We start from the raw sequence: 21,455 nt of genomic DNA, 5'->3' as shown, positions 1-21,455 counted from the left end.
ACAATAACTAGGAGAGATAGGAAGATAGCGTTCTGACTCAGAGGCTCACACACATACAGATTAACTTAGTAAGCATATTTTCTTCTTTTCAAAAGGAAGGAGCAGTTGGTGGGGCAGCAGGCCTACACACATTTAGGATTCTCTGTTATAAAATGGTGAGCTACGGTCCACAGGCTGCGTCTTGACCGCAGACAAGCACGAGCTCGTCACAAGAGTGAGGGAATTGCATTTAACTTTAATCTTTTCCTTGATCTCTTTACCAAATATCTAGCGATCACAGACAGGATAACTTTTAGCAAAAAGTGGGTTATTTCGGTGTCTCTTCAGGAAGTTGAAGGCCGAGATGTCACGTTTGGTGTAGCCTTCCTGTTGACAGAGTTCTGAAGTAACACATTTCACGAGAGACAGGGAATGCATGTATATATGGGTGTCACCTCTTCCTGTAAAGCTACAGATGCTCTGTGGATGCTAGTCATTGAACCAGGGTCTTCTGGGAGAGCAACCAGTGCTCTTAACCACTGATCTATCTTTTAATCCCTGAGATGGGCCTTTTCAAGAGAACCTGGAATCTATCTCTGGACTCTATTACAGGCCACCAGGAGAGTGAAACCAGGCTGCCCATGTGCTACCCTCAGCCAGCAGCATAGCAGGGGATACTGAGGCAGGCCTGTTTCCTAAAGACTGGCAATTTGAACTTGAGCGCATTTAGTCACCTTGGCTGAGACCAAGATACCTGCTAGACACTTCTTCCCTATCTTTCTTCTGGGTGCTCTCTCCTACAATGCTGGGTCTGTGGCAGGACCCCTCTGCTTAGCCAACCTCTGCTGGGTACCTCTCCATTTTTTTTTCCTTAGAGATATCTTGTGCACACCCACTTTTCTTTCTTTGTCTGCTTCCTAGAAGATAAGAACTATTCCACTTGGTAAACATGACTGCCTTTCCCATATCCTGGGACGGGGTCACCTCACGGGATGCACTCTGAGCATTTCTGCCTCTGTGGAGAAGCGCGTCTGCAGGCGGGTTGTTCAAACTGTATTTTATACTTCTTACTGTGAACACTGTGTCTTTGTGGGAATTTATTTCACAATAAAAAACACATTCCCTCTTATTCCATTTACTCTTTTAAAGATATTAATTTTTAATTTTATGTGCATGGGTGTTTTGCCTGTGTTTGGGACCTTTGGAGGCCAAATGAGGTCATTGTATTCGCTACGGCTGGAGTTGTAGAGGAGCTAACACGTGTATGCTGGGAATTTAATCCGGGTCCTTTGGAAGAGTAGCCAGTGCTCTTAACTGAGCCACCTCTCCAGCTTGTTTTATCCTCTTTTTGACACAGCTATTTCACTTAACTTGTAGTTTTTTTGGGGACCAGGTGGCTGACCTTTGAACTTGTGATCCTCAGTCTCCTGAGTACTGAGAATGGCAGGTGTGTGCTTCTTCATCATACTTGCTCTCGGCACTGAATGAATGACTCCTAAGGTACTGTTCTCACAGCTCCCAGGGATAGAGAGCTGAGGCTAGTAAACAACTCTTCTGACTTGCTTTTGTCTTGTTCCATCGTTCATACTTCGTAATGTCTCCACAGCCTTTTCCACAGTGGGAGCCTCTGAGGGCAGGTTGGGATACATGACTGAAGAAATGAATTAAGTAATGAATGAGCTAGACTTCCAGGCTCTGGAGCTCCAGGCTGTGCCTGGATGTCACGGGACTATGAAAGCCTTGCACTCTGCTCCTCCATGGCTGATTTCAGATGAGCCATCTAGCTTGGAAGGGACTTGGGTTGCTTTCTGTGGAAGAGACAGTAAATAAGCAAGGCTGAGATCAAAGGTTGGGGTAAATGGGTGTAAGTCAGAGGCAAGGTGGGGACCACGTGCCATGGGGGTGATCATCTAACTCAGCTGAGACAGGGTCAGGATGCATTCTACTTAGCGGAAAGGAAGGAAAGCAGAGAGAAGATGGAGGGAAAAAAGGAAATGACCACATATTCTAGAAGGCTTATCAGTCCGGAACTACTCAAAGAAGCAACATTCAAGAGTTGGGGTTGATATAATAGCAGGGTCTTTGTGCTGAGGGTCCTGGGACTCAGAAGCTGGCTGCTGAGGCAAAGCCAGGCAGGAGTGAGGTCTGTGTGTCTCCAGGACTGTCAGGCTTGTCAAGGAAAAGGGCTCAGACTTGTGGCCTCTGTGGCCCCTAGCAAGGTCCCTGGGAAACGGAAGTGTGAGTCCATCTTAGAGGCTGGTGAGAACCCTCGGCAGAAGCCAAGTTTTGACCCAGGTGGACTCCCTTGCTCACTACAGAGAATGGAGCAGAAAGAAGAGGTACCCCCCAGAATTGTGCTGTGAGTGACAGCCCCTGAGCTGCCCCAGGGAAAGGTTCCTTCCTTACTCCTTAAGAGTCCTGGGTTTCCCACAGGAGTGGGGCTCATTTAGTATGTTGTAGAGTTTGGGTTTCAGATGTTACTGAACAACTTGGCTGAGTCTGCAGCGGGCGATTAGTGACACATTTACTTTGAGGAGTCAAAGTATTACGAGTTTCTGGTATTAGCTTTCAGTGGACCCTGCGGGACCAAGGCATGTGAACATCACCAGCAAATCCAACCCTTATGCTTCCTTCAATTCATTTTTTTTAAAAGCTCCTTTTTTCCTTTTTTTTTTTTTTTTTTTTTTTTAGATTCCAACGAAAATGTATGTCAAATGTATGTCAATGTTGACAGGCTTTTATGTAGAAATGGTATTTTTTAATGGAATGATTTAAAGAGACTAAAAGGACGTCACAAATTAATTATGCATGTGAATGTCAAGTCAGCTTTCCAGGACAAGGCCAGTGACAAGCCTTCAGGAAAGCAATCGTTGAAGGAACAGGCAAGAGTTGTGCAACTTAGGGGTTCTTCTAGCTGTCATGGGATAGATAGACCTTTTCCTTTCAACATGGCCCACCTCCAGCTACAATGCTTCATCCAAACCAAGATGCACCGTTATTCTAACAGGCGTGCAGGAGTCCAGAGATTTAGCACCAAAATGACAGGGAGGTCTGGAGAGATGGCGTAGCAGTTTTTGGTTCTCAACATCACGCAGCTCACAACTGCCTGTACAGGCGTTGGTACCCATGAGCGCAGCTCCACACGTAGACTCTCGCAGTCTAATCATAAATCTTTTTAAAAAAAAGAAACCGGAAACTGTTCACTAATAACTTTTTAACATTTACTGTATGTTCTAATGGTGATGTTGATGTTATGTCGGGTAAACAAGCTATATTTCTATAATTGATTTCATCTGTTACTTTTCATTTTTAGCATGGCTACCAGCAAATTGAAAATGACAAACATGTGCTCATACAGTTGGCTCTCTATTCTGTGGGCATCCAGGAATTCTACCACCTAAAGATTAAAAAAAAAAAATAAAATTAGGAATACCTCAAGCTGTCTCTATGTAACACTCTCAGGCTTTCTTTTTGTGTGTGTTAATTCCCTCAATACAGCAGTTGTTTTTTACATTACACTCAACATCAGAAGATATCTAGGAATGATTTCAAGTTTAAAGGAGGCTGTACCTATCTTCTATGCAAATACTACTTTATTTTATACAGCGGACTTGGGCGTCCAAGGTCGTAAGATTGGGAGTTCCTAGAAACAGTTTCCCTCAGGTGGGAAGGGTGGCTACGTTGGATTTCAGGCTGAACCAGATACCAACACACATTCCCATCAGCATTGTATGGAAACTTTAAAGATACAAACTTTTTTAATATTCAATGTGGACACAGCTGTTATAGTTGCAGACACTTTAAATGGTTTCTCAATTTATGGAGGGTTTTGTTTGTTTGTTTGTTTGTTTGTTTTTTGGAAAGGCTGAAATTTCTTTTGTCCCAGCAGGTGCTTTTTATAGTTTGGTTTTGGGACAAGATCTTGCTACGTAGCCCAGGCTGGTCCCAAACCTCATAATCCTCCTGCCTCAACCACAAGTCCTGGTTGCAGGTAGACCCCACCGCACCAGCCTTCAAAAGCAGTTTAACTAAGGATGTGTGTGGACGCTGAAGATGGAGGCAGGGGAGCTGTAGGTCAGCGCTCCAAGAGCAGGAGTAGAAAGAGGCTCAGTGTCTGCAGTGAGGCTCACCAAGGAAACTCGTTTTAACCCCCCTCTTCCCCTGGAAGGAAGAACGGAGAAGAGCCTGCTCTAAAGTGCAATGTCTCAGCAACTGGTCTCCCAGGGTCTGAGAAACCAGGCTCCTAAGAACCAGGAGCTCACAAAAGTTTAGGAAGTATGTTTAGCAAATGAAAATAAGATTGTGCAATGAAAGGCTGGCCACCGGACCCAAAGGCTGCTCTGCCTTGGCACCGGCTGAGGTGGAACACGGATGACAGCCTGTCAAATTCCAGATGGTCACCTGCCCAGGAGCCTAGAGTGAGAGAGTCCTCTATCCCTGTGCAGGGGCTGAGGCACAGAATTAACAGGAGGATCTTTAGACTCTGGGCTTGAAACAGTTCCTTCCCCATGGTTCATTTTGCAAGACAGCAAGTTATTTAAGCACATTCAACGATCTCTGTGATCTGCTTTGACATCTGAAATGAGAGAGAGGAAAAAAAAAATCTAAAAATGAGGAAGTCAGCAGCCAGGATGGAAACTGCTGGTCAGGCTTTAACTCTGTGTAACACTCAAGGGACTTTCTTCCCAGAAGAGTTGAAGGTCCTCCACTAGGACTTCCCTTCTGGAACGGTGTTAAGTCAGACTGTGGCTCTGCCTGTTCAGTCATGGTGTTAACACAAGAGCATTCCTTTCTTCTCCTTCTCCTCCTCCTCCTCCTTCTCCTCCTTCTTCTCCTTTTTCTCCTTCTCCTTCTTCTTTTCCTCCTCCTCCTCCTCCTCCTCTTCCTTCTTCCTTTTATAGTGTACATAATACCTCCAGGGAGAGTATTACCTCTCAGCCTACTTTCTCTGTTCTGTAGACACTGCCAGGCTGTTCAGATACTGGATGGCAACCCCTAAGTCCTATTTTAGTGTGTCTCCTGCTTTACCTCCGATAGTAGAGACTTGAGTTAATTTGCTGTAGGTTCTGGTCTCTTATACTTCAAGAATAATAATCAAGACAATTCGGGCCAATTAACTGCTACGTTTTTAATTAGAATTTTTAGTAGTTCCTTGAAAGTTTTGAGTTTCATACAACATGTTTTAATCATATTCACCCTCCTGACTCTTCCCAGGTCCATGTCCTTTTGCTCTCCAACTTTGTGCCCTTTAAAAAGAGAAAATTCATAAAGACCCATGTGAGCCGCCCACACTCATTCTTGGGTGCGTAGTCTTCCACTGGAGTGTGGTTGGTTTACAAGGCCTATGCTCTCGGAGGAAACCATCTCTCCTTTTTCTAGCAGATAGCAATTACCAGTTGCTTCATGCCTTTGGGTGCTATTGAATGCCCAGTTCCCCTCTCTGTGTTAGGATCTGGTCTGGCTTGGGCTTGCACGGGTTTTGTGCAAACTGTCACAACCAGCATTTGTGCAACTACTTTGCTGTGTCCAGAAGACAGTTACCTTTTAGTCATACGCCACCCTGTGCTCTTAACTCCCTCTGCCTCCTCTTCTGCAGTGATCTCCGAGCCTTTGGTGAGGGTTTGCAGTGTATTTTTTTTTTTCCTTCGGAGCTGAAAATTCTGCAACTTCATATTCTGTGCACCCTGTCCACCTGCGGGTCACTGTGTCATGCCCCATCTACTGCAAATAGAAGCCTCTCAGATGAGGATTGAGAGACACACTGATCTATTTTATACTACATGCACTTAGTAGCATAATTGTAGCAGTTGTCCCCTCGGGGCCTATGACCTGTTTAACCACCGTTTTTGGCCTAATGATGGTGTCAGGTAAGGGTTTCATCTTATGGAGTGGGACTTAAATCCAAACAAAAAGTGGTCGACTACTCCCATGGAACTCATGTCGTTATTGCACTAGCATTCATGTCTTACTAGGCCAGTCACTGTTGTAGTTGCTACATATTTTGGACAGATCACTGAGAGTGTTAGGCTGTTGAGTGGGAGAAGAAGAGACAGAAAATACTTTGTTTGTTTGTTTGTTTGTTTGGTCATTTTTTTTAATCCAGGGGGAGAGATTTTATATCAAAATATAGTCTTTAGATACAAGGCAATAAGAATATTACACTTTCTTTAGGTTGTAGTAGTTTTTGTAACAAGTTGATAAACAACAGAAATTCATCGTTTAAAGTACTGAAAGCTAAGAAGTCCAAGGGCAAGATACAAGAAGATTTGATAGTGGTAATGGCTTATTCCTCATAAGTGACTATTTCTATGTGTTCTCCATGGGGGAGGGGCAAGCAGGCTTCTTGAGTCTATTTACTTATTGTTTATACATTTTTTGGAGTTCATTTAAAAACAAAATAAAAACAAACAAATGGAGCCTTTTGTAGCCCAGACTGACTTTAACCTTGCTATGTAGCCAAACATGGTCTTAAAGAGGCTGAAAGACTCTACCTCCTGAGTGCTGGGACTGCCTGTTTATGTCATTATATCCTGTTTTAGAACTGTGTGTGTGTGTGTGTGTGTGTGTGTGTGTGTGTGTGTTTAATCTTTTGAGACAGAATCTTTATGTAGCCCGGCTGGAATTAAACACTTGATCATCCTGCCTTGGCTTCCTATGTACTGGGATTATAGGTTTTTGCTACTATGATTTTCAAGCCTTTTTTTAAAAAAAACTTAAAATTGAAATATATGTGTATGCATATGTACACAAAAATCTACAAATAGTTTTCTGTAGAATCCGGGGTCTCCCTCAAGGTGGGCGTGTGCCTTCCCTGGCCCTTTAATTTTTATTCTCAGATTATTATTAATCTGCAGAAGTTGAAGGACCCTGTGACTCCGCCGGGACTGGTAATGGCTGCAGGCACATCCTTTGGTGCTGAACGTTTGGGTGCTCAGCTGTCCTGTCTAGTTCTCGATCCCTTCCCTAGCTGCTACTCGTAACGCACCAGAGTCAGACCTTGCAAATTTATCTCCTTGCAGACTCTCTTTGTAGTTCAGGAAGTGAAGTCAGGTAGCTGGGCCGAGGTTCACTTGTAAAATATATGACTTAAAGCGAGTTTTCTGGTCTTCCTAAGTCTCTTCTATTTTAATACCTGAAAATGTGGTGCTAGTTACCAGGGCTGGGTGAGGATTAAGAGATTATCTAACACAGCACCCTTAGCCCAGGGCTGGGCATTCTATAGATCATAGCTAAATTTATTTTCTCTCTCTTGTAAACCTTCTGCAGTTTCATATAAAACAGTATTCCTGAAGGTGATCCTGTGCATCCCAGGTAGCTGAGAAACAGATTTTTCCCTTCCTCAGACTGTTCTACTTTCTGGGAATGGAATCCACTAAGCTGTGCCGTGGGCTCTCTAGGCATCCCTGTGCACGTAAGACATACAGGCTCCTCATTCCAGTTTCCTCCCAGCTCTGAGATCTACAGACACACATATCTCCTCCTGCTGCCCCACCTCATTCCTGGGAACGGTTTCTTTGAGGTGTGGGAAGGGACTGAGGTAGATTTTTGAGCAAGGGCTGTTGACTCAGTACTTCCGGATGGATAGACCCAGGGTGTGGAGGGTACTGGGCCCATCCCTGTCTATAGCACAGCCAACAGAAAGGGGAACTGAAAGGAATTTCTGAGTATGCTTCGGAGGAAGCCAAAGAGAATTTTCTGCAGGCGTTTGGTTAGAGACACGGAACGGGCCTGAGTCCCATATAAAGGTAGGGCATCTCAGCTCGCCGCAGGACGTAAATTCGGGAGCCAGTGTGTACCACCAGACTGGCCCTGTCTCCCTGTCTCTCAGCAATCCTTTCCCATCAGGCACCTGATGGTCTCTCCATGTTCCAGCTGCAGTACCTGGCTTCCTCCAGGGCTCTGCCAGGAAAAAAAAATGCTTCTTTCACACCAATCCTTCTGCAAACATCCACCCTGATCACCACCCCTTTTAGTCACGGCTAAGGGAGCGACGTCTTTGCCTCACCTGGAAGCTGTGAGCGCCCCAGGTCAGGACTGTAGCCCTCTGCTCACTCGCATATCCACTTCGTGCTCTCAGGGAGGGGGTGTGTTGGTGATGGAGTGGGCACTTTGCTTAGGGGTTGGGGGCAGACAGGACCGTTGTTAAGCAGCTTCCACTCCAGGTCCATGTCACTCTGGCAATGGACTTACAACTGTTTTTCTTCCTTCTGCTCTCCCTCCTCCCGGTCTGTCTCTTAGAATCTCTCCAGAGCTCAGTTAAAATTCAGAGTTCTTTAAAATCTCTGCCTGGATTCCCCTACGGCTTGCCATGTTTAGATTAGGATCTACATCCCTCTTCATGACACGGAAGCTCCTCTCCCCACACTGGGCACATTCTAAGAGTTCCTGTTGCTCTGGTCTTTTCTTCTCTCTGTCCCGTAAGTCCCCAAATCCATCTCTACTTGGGTCTTCCTTGTGGGTGCTCTTCCCAGCTCCCCAAGAACACACAGCATTATCTTCTCATCTCTTATTTCCCTCACTTTAGTTATCTTTGGAGAGTATATCACTTTATAGGATTTTATTCAGTTACTATTAAATTGCAAATACTTTTGTGGACTTGTTTCTAGGATCTAGAAGTTCCATGGTGACAGGGACTTGATAGGCTCCTTTGTTCCTGGTCTTCTAGACTGGGGCTCCCATGAGAAACTCAAGCATTGGTTGAATGATGACTAGACACACAATAGAATTTAGAGTTCATAGATTTTGGCCCTGTGATCAAGTCTTTTTTTCTCTTGCTCCTGAATAAGGATAGATGCTTTTGAAATGGCTGACACTCCACGGAATGTGACTCTTAGTCCCAAAGATCCCTGAAGAGTGGTTGAGTCCTAGAGATGTTTGCCAGGTATCAGAGAAGTCCTGATACCAGGAAAACCTGATACAAGGTACCAGGAAAGAGCCCAGTCATAAATTGCTCTAAGGGCAATTTGCTACTGAGGTTAGCCTGAGAGTAATAAACACTGGTAATTTTCCTACGGTTCAGATATCACTTTAAGGGGATTTACAGTAGAGTCATGATAGTACATGAAACAGTCATCTTAGGTCTCCATAAAGTGGTTTCCATAGTCCAGAACTACGAAAAAAATGCAAGAGTTTGTTTGGGTAGGGAAGCTAATCCTAAAATAAAGCACAAATACAAAATCTACCAGCACCATGCATTTTCCCTGAATTCCACTGTGTATCCTAGGCTGGCATTGGACTGACACTGTAGTTCAAGACGGCTTCAAATTAATAAATCTCCTGCCTCAGCCCCTCACGTGTTGAGATTATAGGCACATACCTGACAGAGGACCTCTCAAAGGGTACTGAGTACATTGGTATCTGCCCCTTGGATTACTCTCCCAGAGGGCTGTCTGAAGAGAAGGGGGGTCTCCGCCTGAATGCAGAGCAGAGGGAATGATCCCCAAGGCTCTCATGATCTATGGCTTGGATTGCACTTGCTTTTGTGAGCCTTTCTTTTTTTTTTCTTTTTCATGTTTTTCTCTTCCCTCCTTTTACTCTTCCTCACCTGGGCCATAGATGTTCAAGTATTATTTCTCGCCTCCTGCTGCTTTGTGGTCTCATAGGAAAGTACACATTTGTATCTAATTTGCACATTTTCTGCCTGACAAAAATTCCCTTAAATAATCAGATATCCCTTGGGCCCATGGTTGGGACCTGACTTCCCAGTTCTGGCCTTGTTGTGTGTTCTCAAGAGGACACTTGGGAGGAAGGGCAGAGGTGATCATTTCTGCCCTGAAGAGGGCCTGCTGGTTGTCTGATACACTTTTGTAAGAGATAGAGATTCAGAAGTGAAGGAGAAGAGCCATTGAAAACGTGTGCCCATCTGTGACGACACAAAAGCACACTCACAATCTCCTTTATTCAGTAGGTTCTACCTGTACTCCAGACCTGACTGGGCCCTCACCAGCTCTGTCAGCTTGGGCTGACATTAGTCTTGGGGGCAGAAGTGAAATATGCCATCTTCATCCAGTGTGACTGTCTATTTCACAGATACTTGGGTTCATATACTCTTGACTTAGTGATAGAATCCCAAGGCCCAGGGCAGTGCCTGGGATCTAGAAAAAGCTTTTGAACATGTTTTAAGTAAGTGGACTTCTAGTTTTTTTAAATTCCCATTTCTAGTGGAAGAGGATATGACAATGTAGGAAAAAGGCCAGTTGGGTTCATGGGTTTATCGTCTTGGTGGTTCTTTATTTTTCCAAAGCTCTGCTCACAGCAAGTGCTTGAAATGCTGTCTTAAATAGCATTACTCATACACTTGGGGAGACTGCATTCAAGAGCAGGAGGGGACATCGTTTTCAGCTTTGTAGACTATGCTGTCTAGAAACTGCCATGAGTCAGCCCTTGTTACTTGAAGGCGGCCACAGACCACTACGGAAATCAACAGATTTGGCTCTGTTCTAATAAAGCTTTATTTACAAAGCCAGGTGGGGTCTGGTTCTAAAGGGTGACAGAGGACCTTGATCGCTACACTTCCGACTTTGATTTTTCTTGGGTCTAAGAGGTGAGCATACGTGAAATCGAGGAACTTTGCACCAGCTGTATGCTTTGAGATAAGAAACAAATGACAAGATTAAACAAAGCAACAACTCTATACAATCATGTGCTTTTCAAAGCCACTGAGTTTGGGAGTGATTCACAAGGTGGCGGCAGCCCGTGGTCACAGAGCCCTTGGCTTGCTTACTGAGCACTGGCAACCAAGTGTGACCCTTTGTGGTGGCGCAAAGCCTCACTCACAGTGCTATGCCTACAACCTTTGGTGAGCTGGGAAGAGAGGCAGGTGTGAGGAGTATGCTGGAGGCCAGGAGAGGAGGCACAGCAACATTCCTTTATCCGTTTTATGTAGAAATAAGAGTACACGAACCCGGCCTAACACGGTGGTAGACAAAACAGACCACCATCGACAGTTGCCTGGTTCAGCTCAGCACTGAAAGGCAAGGAGGCATGGCTACTGCCCACAACAAAATCGCCCTTCTTCACCCTGACACAGATTTTAATGTTTTCTTTTTCTTTCCTTTTTTCCTTTCTGCTCTCCAGTTATTTTTATGAACCTCTCTGGACTGCACCTTGCTAAAAGAATTCACTGCCCCTTCTACTAAATGCCCAGACAACCTTATTGTACATGCTACAACGCACTATTTGTGCCTCTGCTAAGGAAAAATCTTGACTAAATCTTTTAGAGTGTTGTCTCAAGCTGGTTTCAACCTCACTATGTAGCAGAGGATGACCTTGAACTGCTGATCCAACTATCTTTACATCCTGAGTGCTGGGGTCATGGGTATGCACAACAGGCCTCTTGCATGCTAGGCAAGCTCTCTAAACAATCAAGCAAACAAACAAATAAAAAAACAAAACAAAAGGAAAAACAAAAACAAAGAAAGAAATGTGTGCTTACAATGTGTCACCCAAACATGGGCAGACTGACTCATATCAAAGAAGCAAGGAGATGGGAGTATGTAATCATTGACTGACCAAAGAAAACATCCTATTGGCTGCTTCTAGAAGCTTTCTGATTTTCCAGATTGAATGTCTGGGGGTCTGTGTGTCACTCATTTTCATTATAAAGCTGACTGAAGGTTCTTGCTGTCTCTGTGCTGGAGGGAAGCAGACTTCTTAGAAGGACTTTGTCCCTAGCATAGTGAAAGTTCTTTAAGTTGCAAGTGGACGAGAAATCTAAATCTAACAAGCAAATCAAGAGAGAGGATTTGTCTGCTGGGTTAAGCAAGCAGCACGGGGCTGCCTGGTATGATTCACACATGACCGTATTCGGGTCTAAAATTATGTAACAGAGACCCAGCAGTTTCTTCTATTGTCTGCCTGCTGCAAAGCAAGCTTTTTTCTTTGCAGGATAATTGGTGAGAGGTGAGGGGTTTCCAGGTTCAACTGAGGAGGAAGAAAAGGAGGAAGGGGACGAGCAGGAGGAGGAGGAGGGGAGGCTCAGCATCCCCAGGCAAAATCTGTGTTTCACCAACTTTGAGTGGGTCAAGAGCCTGTTGTTGGCCAGAGGCTTAGGAGATGCAGATTGGCTTACGTCTGGGTCACATGCTCTCTGATTATGTGTCAGGTCACTCTTCTCAAACAAGATCAGCTGGTCTGGGGACCGGGGCATTCTGTATCTATTCTGTGCACAGCGAAGAGAAAGACCTTGGTCAAAGCTGCCAGTCTCCAGTGTTTACACAGTAGCCAGGTGAAAAGAAATGGTGGACATAAAGGCCAAGGCATCTTACTGACCTGTTCTACACTGCCTTTTGGGGGCACAGATGTTCCTAATTGGCAGATCACCAGAATCACATTTGGGTTCAATAGGTTTAGGAGAGGGAACGGCCCCTGGGTGAGGTGATCCATGGGTGGATCTTAAAGGAAGAGCAAAGGGAGCTGAGAAGTCTCTGGTGGATCTTGCTCTGGGACTGAGGCAGACCCACCTGTCTGATTCTGCAGCTTGGTCTCCATTGCCTACAGGACCAAGGCCAGGCCAGTCCATCATCTGCAGTCCCCTTTCCAGCTTTGCTGTCACCTCTTATCTGCACTCACTTTCTATTGGCCTGTCTAGAAGTTATTTATTCTAAAACTCCATCTCACTCCTTCCTTGCTCATGTCATTTTCTTCAGGAAGGCCTCTTCTGTCTGTTGCCTTATTGCTAGGATTGAAGCCTCATCGTCACGCCACTCCTGCCCTCTTTGAAGCCTTCCCAGATTTCCTTCCTTCTCTGCCCTTTGTGTATTCAGCCTTATGCTGCAGGCCTTCTCTGTGTGCCTAGCTTTCCCTCTTAAAGTTCCCACCCCTGTGTCAGAGACAATGTGGCCCTTGCATCTTCTCCTCAGCCTCTGTCTATGATCCTGACTTACACAGAGGAGGGGCTTAACTCTCTTGCTCTGTGCATGGATTATTCCCTACCCTTCCTCTTCTCTTTCCTTTTCCTACTATCTTCTTCCTCTCCCCTTTCTTCTCCTCTTCCTCCCCTTTCCTTTCTCCTTGTCTTCTTCCTCTTCCTCCTCTCTTTCCTCCCCTCCTTCTTTTCCTCCTTTTCCTTACCTTCCTCCTCTCCTTTTTGCTTTTCCCCCTCTGTTCTCTTTTCCAAGATATCCATCCTTTGAAAGTTCTTCTGAAGCCCAGCCTTGTTTCTGACACGACCTTGAAGTGTTACTATCAAAGCTGTGTTGATATTTTAAGAGGGGCTGCTGGGAGACAAGAAGTTTTAAAGTCCTAATAGGGAGCAGAAGCAGAAGAAATGGCCCAGAGAACCAGCTTCAAGGCCTCTCTGTTTCTGAGAGCTCCTTTGTTTCCTAACTTGGCTCCTTCACAAAGGGAGGAGAGAAGCAAATAGCAATAAAAAAGAGTAGAATTTAGGATGGGTGGAGATTTCTTTTTATATCAGACAGAAAACAGAAAATGTTACCAAAATATTTGATTATCTAGTAGCTACATGAGAAATATACTCTGATGGATAAGGGGGAAAGTGGATGATGATTATAACTTCGTAGGTAAATGGCCATACCTTGATGTGAGAAAACTAACACCCACCTCGATGAAGGGTGTAGAAATAAAACTAGGTGGCTTAGAGACAAGGAAGTACCAATAGCTAGAGACATGGGAAGATGCCAGTTCCCCCAAGCCCACAGGAGTTAGAGGAACAATAGCAAAATCAATCAGGAATTCAGATTTTAGCAACTCAGTTCTCAAAATTTCAAACAATCCATAGTATCCAGGGCCAGGGGGATGGTGAGATGGGCATCTTTTCCAGAAAATTTGGAAACAGCTATAAAAATTACATTATACACTTTATTCAAAATACTAACCCTACTTCTAGGAATCTAGGCTATAGTTCACAAAATAAACAGAGCGTCGGTATACGGGCTGGAGGTCTGTTCGTGGCTGTAGGTTGTAGGTGGAAGCACTATGAACACCTAAGGGACTCTGCATTGAGATCGGAAGCTCAGAAAGAGAAGGCCTGAGCTGTGGGAAGAGAAGGGCTGTGGCCAGCATTACACTACGTTCTAAAGCGACAGGGAAAAAGAAGGAAGACCCGCCCCACACATGTACACTATGCTCTAGTTTATGAACAGAGACAGGTGTGGAAGCGGCATTCTCACTGCTACCCAGGGGGAGAGGATTACAGTGAGGGAGGTGGCCTGCTGTTGGCATCCGGCCTGAGAGGACAAGTGAAGCAGCCTGTGCGTAGGCCCCGTGCACTTCCTGCTCACGCACCGGCTGCCCCCTGCACTCCCGCTTCTCCTCTCCCTGAGGCTCTAGATCATTGGTTCTTAGAACGCTGCCACCCTTTAATACAGTTCCTCACGCTGTGGTGAGCCTCAAGTACAACATTATTTCTACTGCCACTTCGTAACTATAATCTTGCTATAACTGTTATGAATCGTAATGTAAACATCTGTGTTTTATGATGGCCTTAGGTGACCCCTGTGAAAGGGTCATTCACTCCCCAAAGGGGTCTCGACCCCCAGGTCGAGAGCCACTGCTCTAGGGTTTGGAGAAGCACTCTTCCTGGAGAGGTCTTAGGATGTCAGGTACAGGCAGGTGTCCACTTTGACATTAGAAGAGATCGTGAAGTTACTGGGGCATAAATTTTGTCAGCCTCGTACTTGGAATTTGGTCCAGAAGGAGAGTCACAGAGCCCAGTGCAGTGGGCACACCTCCTGGGATTTGAAGAGCCTAAGGGGTCTGTCTGACTTAGGGTAGTGCTCAGGTCTTCGAAGGGTGTTGAGAAGTGGGGACAGTGGCTAACTAGCCTCATAGTTTTCTAAATTATCTGACTCACTCAAAAACAATCAAACTTTTTAAATTAAGTATTTTAAACTGAAAACTAAAAATACAGCACTATTGCAAGTTTACAGTGGGAGAAGTGAAAAGAGTTGGTCATTGCTATAACATCCTAAGCGTCATTCTTCCTGTCCTGAACTTCCGCTGCCCTCTGAAGGTGAGGAGCAAGCCAGGTGAATGGTCAGATGTACGTATCTGCATGAACTCTGTCTGTCTGTCTGTCTGTCTCTGAATGATCCTGAGTAAATGACATTCTGGAAAAAAGGAAAAAGATCAGTGCTCACCATTTCTTACCAGTATGGAGAGATGTTCAGGTTGTCTCAGGAACACTACAATGGTAGATACCCATCATCACACACTTGTCCAAACACACAGAATGGACAGACCAAGACTGAGCCCTGATGCTTACGTCAACACTCTCGTGAAGGTGGCACATAGGAAGCACACGTGGGCACACAGGACAGAAGAAAGGACATGAGATCTGGCTGTGCTTCCATTTTGCTGTAAAATGATCCGTGTCATCTAGAACTATTTATTTACAGACTGTGACCTTCTTGGAAAGTATGTGGGCCGAGATCACTGTTGAAATGGTGTCACATGTGTGGCCCATTCCACCCATATTGTGAACTATTTCATCATGTGAGTAATTTCCATGTCCCCTTTTATATTAAACCGTTGATACTCAAACTAAAAAAAAAAAAAAAAATTGGTTGTATAAGTTGATACAGTTTGACTCGTGTGTGTGTGTGTGTGTGTGTGTTGGTGGATTGGTCCTCAGTACAGCGATGTTGGGATGTGCTGGGGTCTTTGACAGCTGGCAATTAGCATAAAATGATTAGAACATTGGGAATGTTGTCCCAGGAAGGGATTGATGTAGTTCTGCGAGCACAGTTAACTGTTAAGAATGTCCGTCCTAAGGATATTTGCTCAACCATGTTTGTAGCAGCCTTATTTGTAATAGGCAGAAGCTAGAAACAACCAAGATGCCCCTCAACTGAGGAATGCATACAGAAAGTATGGTACATCTACACAATGGAATACTATTCAGCGATAAAAAACAAGGAAATCATGAAATTTGCAGGTAAATGGTGGGAACTTGAAAAGATCATCCTGAGTGAGCTACCTCAGAAGCAGAAAGATGCACATGGTATATACGCACTCATATAGACATATAATATAGGATAAACCTACTAAAATCTGTACATGTAAAGAAACCAATTAAGAGGGAGAACTTTGGCTAAAATGCTCAATCCCCATCCAGAAAGGCAAAGAGGAAGGACATCAGAAGAAGGAGAAAACAGGGAACAAGTCAAGAGCCTGACACAGAGAACCTCTGAAAGGCTCTGCCCTGCAGACTATCAGTGCAGATGCTGAAACTTATGGCCAAACTTTGGACAGATTGCAGGGAATATTATTAAAGAAGTGAGAAATAGTGAGATCTGGAGAGGACAGGAGGTCCACAAGGAGAGCAACAGAACAAAAAAATCTGAGCACAGGGGTCTTCCCTGAGACTGATAGTCCAGCCAAGTAGCATGCATGGAGATAACCTAGAACCCCTGCACAGATGTAGCCCTTGTAACCATTCTCCAAGTGGCTTCCATTGTAATAGGAACAGGGACTGTCTCTGACATGAACTGATTGGCCTGCTCTTTAATTACCTCCTCCTGAGGGGGGAGCAGCCTTACCAGGCCACAGAGGAAGACAATGCAGCTACTCCTGATGAGACCTAACAGACTAGGATCAAAAGGAAGGAAAAGAAGACCTCCCCTACCAGTGGACTTGGGGAGGGACATGTGTGGAGAAGGAGGAGAGAGGGAGGGATTGGGAGGGGAGGCGGGAGGGAACTACAGGGTAGATACAAAGTGAATAAAGTATAATTAATAAAAAAATTTAAAAACAACAACAAAAAGAATGTCCGTCCTTAAAAAAAAGAAAAGCAAGCAGAGCGGGAAGAGGTGGGTGGCTGGAGGGGAGTGCTCCACTTCCCCACTTCCGTGTTGCCACCTGACCTCTTCCCTCTTTGCAATAAGCCGTCTGTCATGATGTGACATAGCAAGGAAGCCCTCTACAGAGGCAGGTGAATGGTTCCTCCCAACCCTCGGCATTTGTTCCCCCAAACATTGAGCATGGTGGATTTGCTACACCTGGTAGCCTCGGTGCCTCCATACTCTGGGAGGACTTTATGTCCATCTTTGACACTAAGTGGTTGAATCTAGGCAGCTTTTCTTTCCACGCCTGATGCCACAGCTACTGCTGTTGCTTGCAGCACCTTGCCTTGAAGCATGATGCTGCTACCTTCGGTTACAGTTTTTGACCGCACTCCTTTCAACCATTCTCTGTCAAAGCGGGCGAGGCTTCCCGGAAGCCTGCCCAGCAGTCTCGGGAGTGTAACCCTTCTCAATACGGCAGAAGGCGTGTGCAGTGGCCGGAGTGTGGTGCTGGAGAAAGAGCTGGGGTCTACCTCCTGGTCTGCAAGCAGACAAAACTTGCGTACACTTATTAAACTCGTACACTTGTTAAATCACATTTCAACTTTGATTTCTCTTTTTTCTAGTGGAATGCCCATGATGAGATTTTACCAACAGGCATGCTGGGAAGACATTGTTAGTGCTTACCCCCTAGATCCCGGGGGCGCGGTGTCGCAGAGAGCAGAGGGGACAGGATGTGTCCCTTGGAAGTGGAGGTCTGAACAGCTCCTCAGCGCTCCAAGCCTCCATAAGGATTGCTGTTTTTTTTCCTTCTTTGAGACGAAGTCTATGTGACCCAGACTGGCCTCAAACTTAGTATTCTCCTGCCTCAGCCTTCTGACTGCTGGGATTACGTAAGGGCACCCATGCCTGGCGATACTGAACTCAGATTTACTGAGGAGGCTCATGTGTTGTCTTCTGGAAACATCTTCACTCTTCAGGAGCCGGCAGTGTACACAATGCAGAGAGTAACCTCGGAATGTGAGAAGTCCCCTCTCGCCTTTGTCATGTTAGGGACAGCTTTGGTGCTGCAAAAACAAACAAACAAACAAACAAACAAACAAACCTTCAATGACTTTGGGTAGTTATAGTCTCTCATTCCCGGAAACACTGTTATTCAATCATTTGGCTTTGGGTAGTCGTTACCAAAATAGCACCCCATTTTCTGCTCTGGGGGGGAAGCATTGTTGCCATCAGCTGGGATGTTGGGGTGGGGTGGGGAGTCAGAAACGGTGGGATGGCACAGGAGAGTATTTGTGTCATAAAGATTAGGTGCAGATAGAGGTTGGAGGAAAGGCAGCCTAGAGGATTAGGAATCTAGAATAACCGTTTATTATACAGACCACCAGGTCACGTAAAGTGAGGGTAGCATCACCAAACATCACTCCAGCCCTTTCTAAAGGCAGTTATTAAAGAAATTGGACATTTTTGCTTTTAAAAAATAATGAATTGAAAACGTAGGCTGCATTTTGTGTGACTCCTATTATTCTAGTGTGTTTATAAATATCTTCCCTGGGAAATCTGTCTCTCCAGCACATCATGTTGGCGGTTAAACTGTAGAGCAAAAGTGTGCTGGTTTGCAGTGTTTTTGGAGGCGTAGGCTTAAGATCAGGGATGTCTTGGCCAGGAAGGTCAGGTGGACGGGAAATTCTGAAGAATGACCTGCTGCTCCTCAGTACAAACAAAGCCTCCCCGCCTTACAGGACCATCTCCTTGGTACAGAACCTTCCCTCTCAAAGCTCAACATTTCCCCATCAGCCCACCGAAGCCTCGAATCCCGTACTATCCCAGGCCACTCCACCTATCCCGTTTATCATGGCATTTGCACCATTTTAAAACTCTCATTTTTCAGGAGACTTCTTCTCTGTCAAATTGAGGTGTGAGAGAATGAATCATGACTCCAGGCTCCCCCAGTGGATCACACAGCCCTGCTTCCCTTTCTCACTCTTCACTTCACACTGGCCTTCTATAATGTTTTGGACCTATGGTCTATTTGATATTTACGCTGTTGCTTTTCTTCCACCTTCCTCTTCCTGATTCTTTAAAACATTTTTTTTCTCCCTCTAAGTTCAAGGGATGGGTGGTTGTGAGAACTGTCTGATGATGATGGGTGGAGACTAGGGTGTGGGGCGGGGGCCCAGGAGGAAGCAGAGAGGGCACCCTCCAAGGTTAGCAGATCTGGGCTGGCAACCACAAACAGATGAGTTTGTTCCAAAAGCCCTCCTCTCTCCACACCTGTCTTTCCCCAAGTGCTAACGTGTCTCCTGTCACAGTGGGAACTCGGTAGGGTTGTGGTTTCTTCTAATTCCCTCCTGTAATTTCCAGACATGACGGTCCTTCTCCTGGCTGGCAGACTTAATTTCCCTTATGATGCTCTTAGATTAAACTAATTCCTGCTTTGAAAGGGGATATTAAAAAGAAAGAAAGGAAAACAAAAAGTTGTAAAAAAAAAAAAAAACTGCACGTGGAGATCAAGTTCATGTGGCCATGCGTGCCTTTCTACAGACAGTTAGGGAGCGTTAGAGAGTGAGCAAGGATCAGGCCCTTTCCGTCATCATCTTTATTCATTCTCTTGCCCTCTCCCTCCTTCCTTCCCTCTTCCTTTCATTTCCCAGCTGACAGAATTGGATGTTTTTCATCTTGGCAAACTGACTTCTGAGGAAAAGCTTGGAGCAAAGCAATGCGAGATGCCTGGAATCAGCAAGAACCTGGACACGCTTCGATCCAGCCTTTAAATGGGACGAGGGAGAAGCCTGTCTCTGCTCCTGCCAGGGTCTGGGATCTGGGAGGAAGGGGTGCCTCTCCCCACCGCCTCTGTCTGGCTCCTGACCGTCTGGAATCCATTGTGTCTGCCCCAGCACCTGGCAGCTGGCATGAGCCTGCTGTCTGCAGCAGGCACACAGGCCACACTGTTGGGGATTAGATGGAACATACGCCTATAAGATGCTTATAGCCTTTCCCAAGCACAGGACCACTCCAGCTCAAGAACGGGGCAATTAGATGAAGGCTCACGCTGAGAGGAAAGCTGTTTCCTGGCTGAAAGCTGTAATCCCTCCCTTGCTTCAGCCTCTCTTCTGCTCCAGTTTATCTGTTTTCCTCCTTTGCCTTTTATTTTTTTCCTTCTTTTCTCTCTTTCTTTGTAGTGCATGTGTGTACATGTTCTTGTGTGTACATGCATGCTGTGTGAAGGACAGATACTGAGTGTTTTTCTCAATTGCTTCTCTACCTCATTGGCTCCTTTTCCATTTTTCATGTGTGTGAATGTATGGTTTTGCATGTGTGTGGCCGTGCATATGCCCATGTGTGGGTACTCACAATGTAGATTGAGCTGGCTTCAAACTCCGAGATCTACCTGCCTCTGCTTCCTGAGTGCTGGCATTAAAGACGTGGCCGCCATGCTTGGGGTCAAGTCTCCTGATGAACCTGGAGCCGAGTTCTGTGGATCAGAACTCAACTTCTCACTGCGTGATAAGCACGGACTGACTGAGCCATGTCTCCAACCTCTACTCTTTCTTCACTCATCTGCTTTCTGTTCTCTACTCATCTCCAGCTTAGCTTGCGCCTTCTCCTGACAACCCTCTGCTCTTCCAGTTTCTTCTCCTCCCTCTTGCGCTTGCTTTTTTCTGCGCAGTCACTTTGTGCTGGCTGCATTTTTCTTCACTCAGGTGTCGGCTTAAGCAGACTACAACTCTCATGGGGGGAAGAAGCAAGCAATACGGTTGCAGGTTGCAGCTTCATATGTGTGTGGACAGGCAGGGCAGTAACTCAGAAAGCCATGGGCACTGCCATTGGCTGAGTACAACTACCAATTCAGACATTATGGTGGTGAGCCCAGCCCTTCTCTGTCTAACTCTGACGTGTTCCTTGCTTTTATATATTTTAGGGTGGTGGGTGGAAACGCTGTGGGTTTGGGGTGGGAAAGTGTTTCTGGTTTGATTCTAATGTCTAAAGCAAAGGTTCTCCCAGCTTTGGCATGCACACAGGTACCTGCCCAGCCCCACCAGTTTCCAGTGCAGTTGGGGTGGGGCCTGAGAGTATATGTCTGGCAGGTTCCCAGGTGAGGCTGGTGCTAATGGCCTGGCATTGACCTTGAAGTTAGGAGCTAGTCTGAACTCAACCCTAAATGACAGTAAACATCTTTTACACCTTGACGTGTGTGCAGGGTGGGTGTATATGGAGGATTTGCCTTTATCTGTAAAACTGCTCACAATGTAAAAGTGACCTGGTGCGAAAGGAATCACAAACTAAGGGAACATAAAGATGAGTTTTGGCTTAAATCATAGGACTGCTGTCAGGATAGTTTGTTCTTTTTGCAGAACTCTGTAGGCCGCTCTTCCATTTTCTGGCTGACAGCATCTTGTTGGTATTCTGAGTAAAGGACCTCTCAATTGTATCACTTGAATAAAAATTCCCCTCTTAACAACTTCCTCACTTGAGCAATTTATTAGGTAGAAGTCCTCTGGTCTCCTAAAATATTAACCTATTGGCACTGTTCTGCCAACCTAACAACAGAACAGTGAGCATTGGCTGAACAATTGTGCATGTTGGATGTACAATGTTTGCTTGCCAAAGAAAAGAAATCTGCAGGTCGTGGGGCCTAGCACTCTGGAGAGGGAGACTGGGTATCTCAAGTTCAAGGCCAGACCTGGGGTACATAACAAACATCATCTCCCACCCAAAATCAATCAATTAATC

At 45.5% G+C, this 21,455-nt stretch overlaps 1 long non-coding RNA gene across 1 annotated transcript in view; it reads left to right on the top strand.

The window, feature by feature from the left end:
* LOC132649258 (uncharacterized) overlaps positions 1 to 18,718 on the top strand; it is a 31,308-nt gene extending 12,590 nt beyond the window's left edge. Inside the window, exon 3 of the long non-coding RNA XR_009587697.1 lies at positions 17,348 to 18,718. This is a non-coding gene — a long non-coding RNA (uncharacterized LOC132649258). The remainder of the gene's footprint in view (positions 1 to 17,347) is intronic.
* Positions 18,719 to 21,455: the final 2,737 nt, after the last annotated feature.

The sequence above is a fragment of the Meriones unguiculatus genome, chromosome 19, assembly GCF_030254825.1.
Source record: "Meriones unguiculatus strain TT.TT164.6M chromosome 19, Bangor_MerUng_6.1, whole genome shotgun sequence".
In the NCBI taxonomy this organism is placed as follows: Eukaryota; Metazoa; Chordata; class Mammalia; order Rodentia; family Muridae; genus Meriones; species Meriones unguiculatus.
This window is presented reverse-complemented; position numbering and strand designations above follow the sequence as displayed.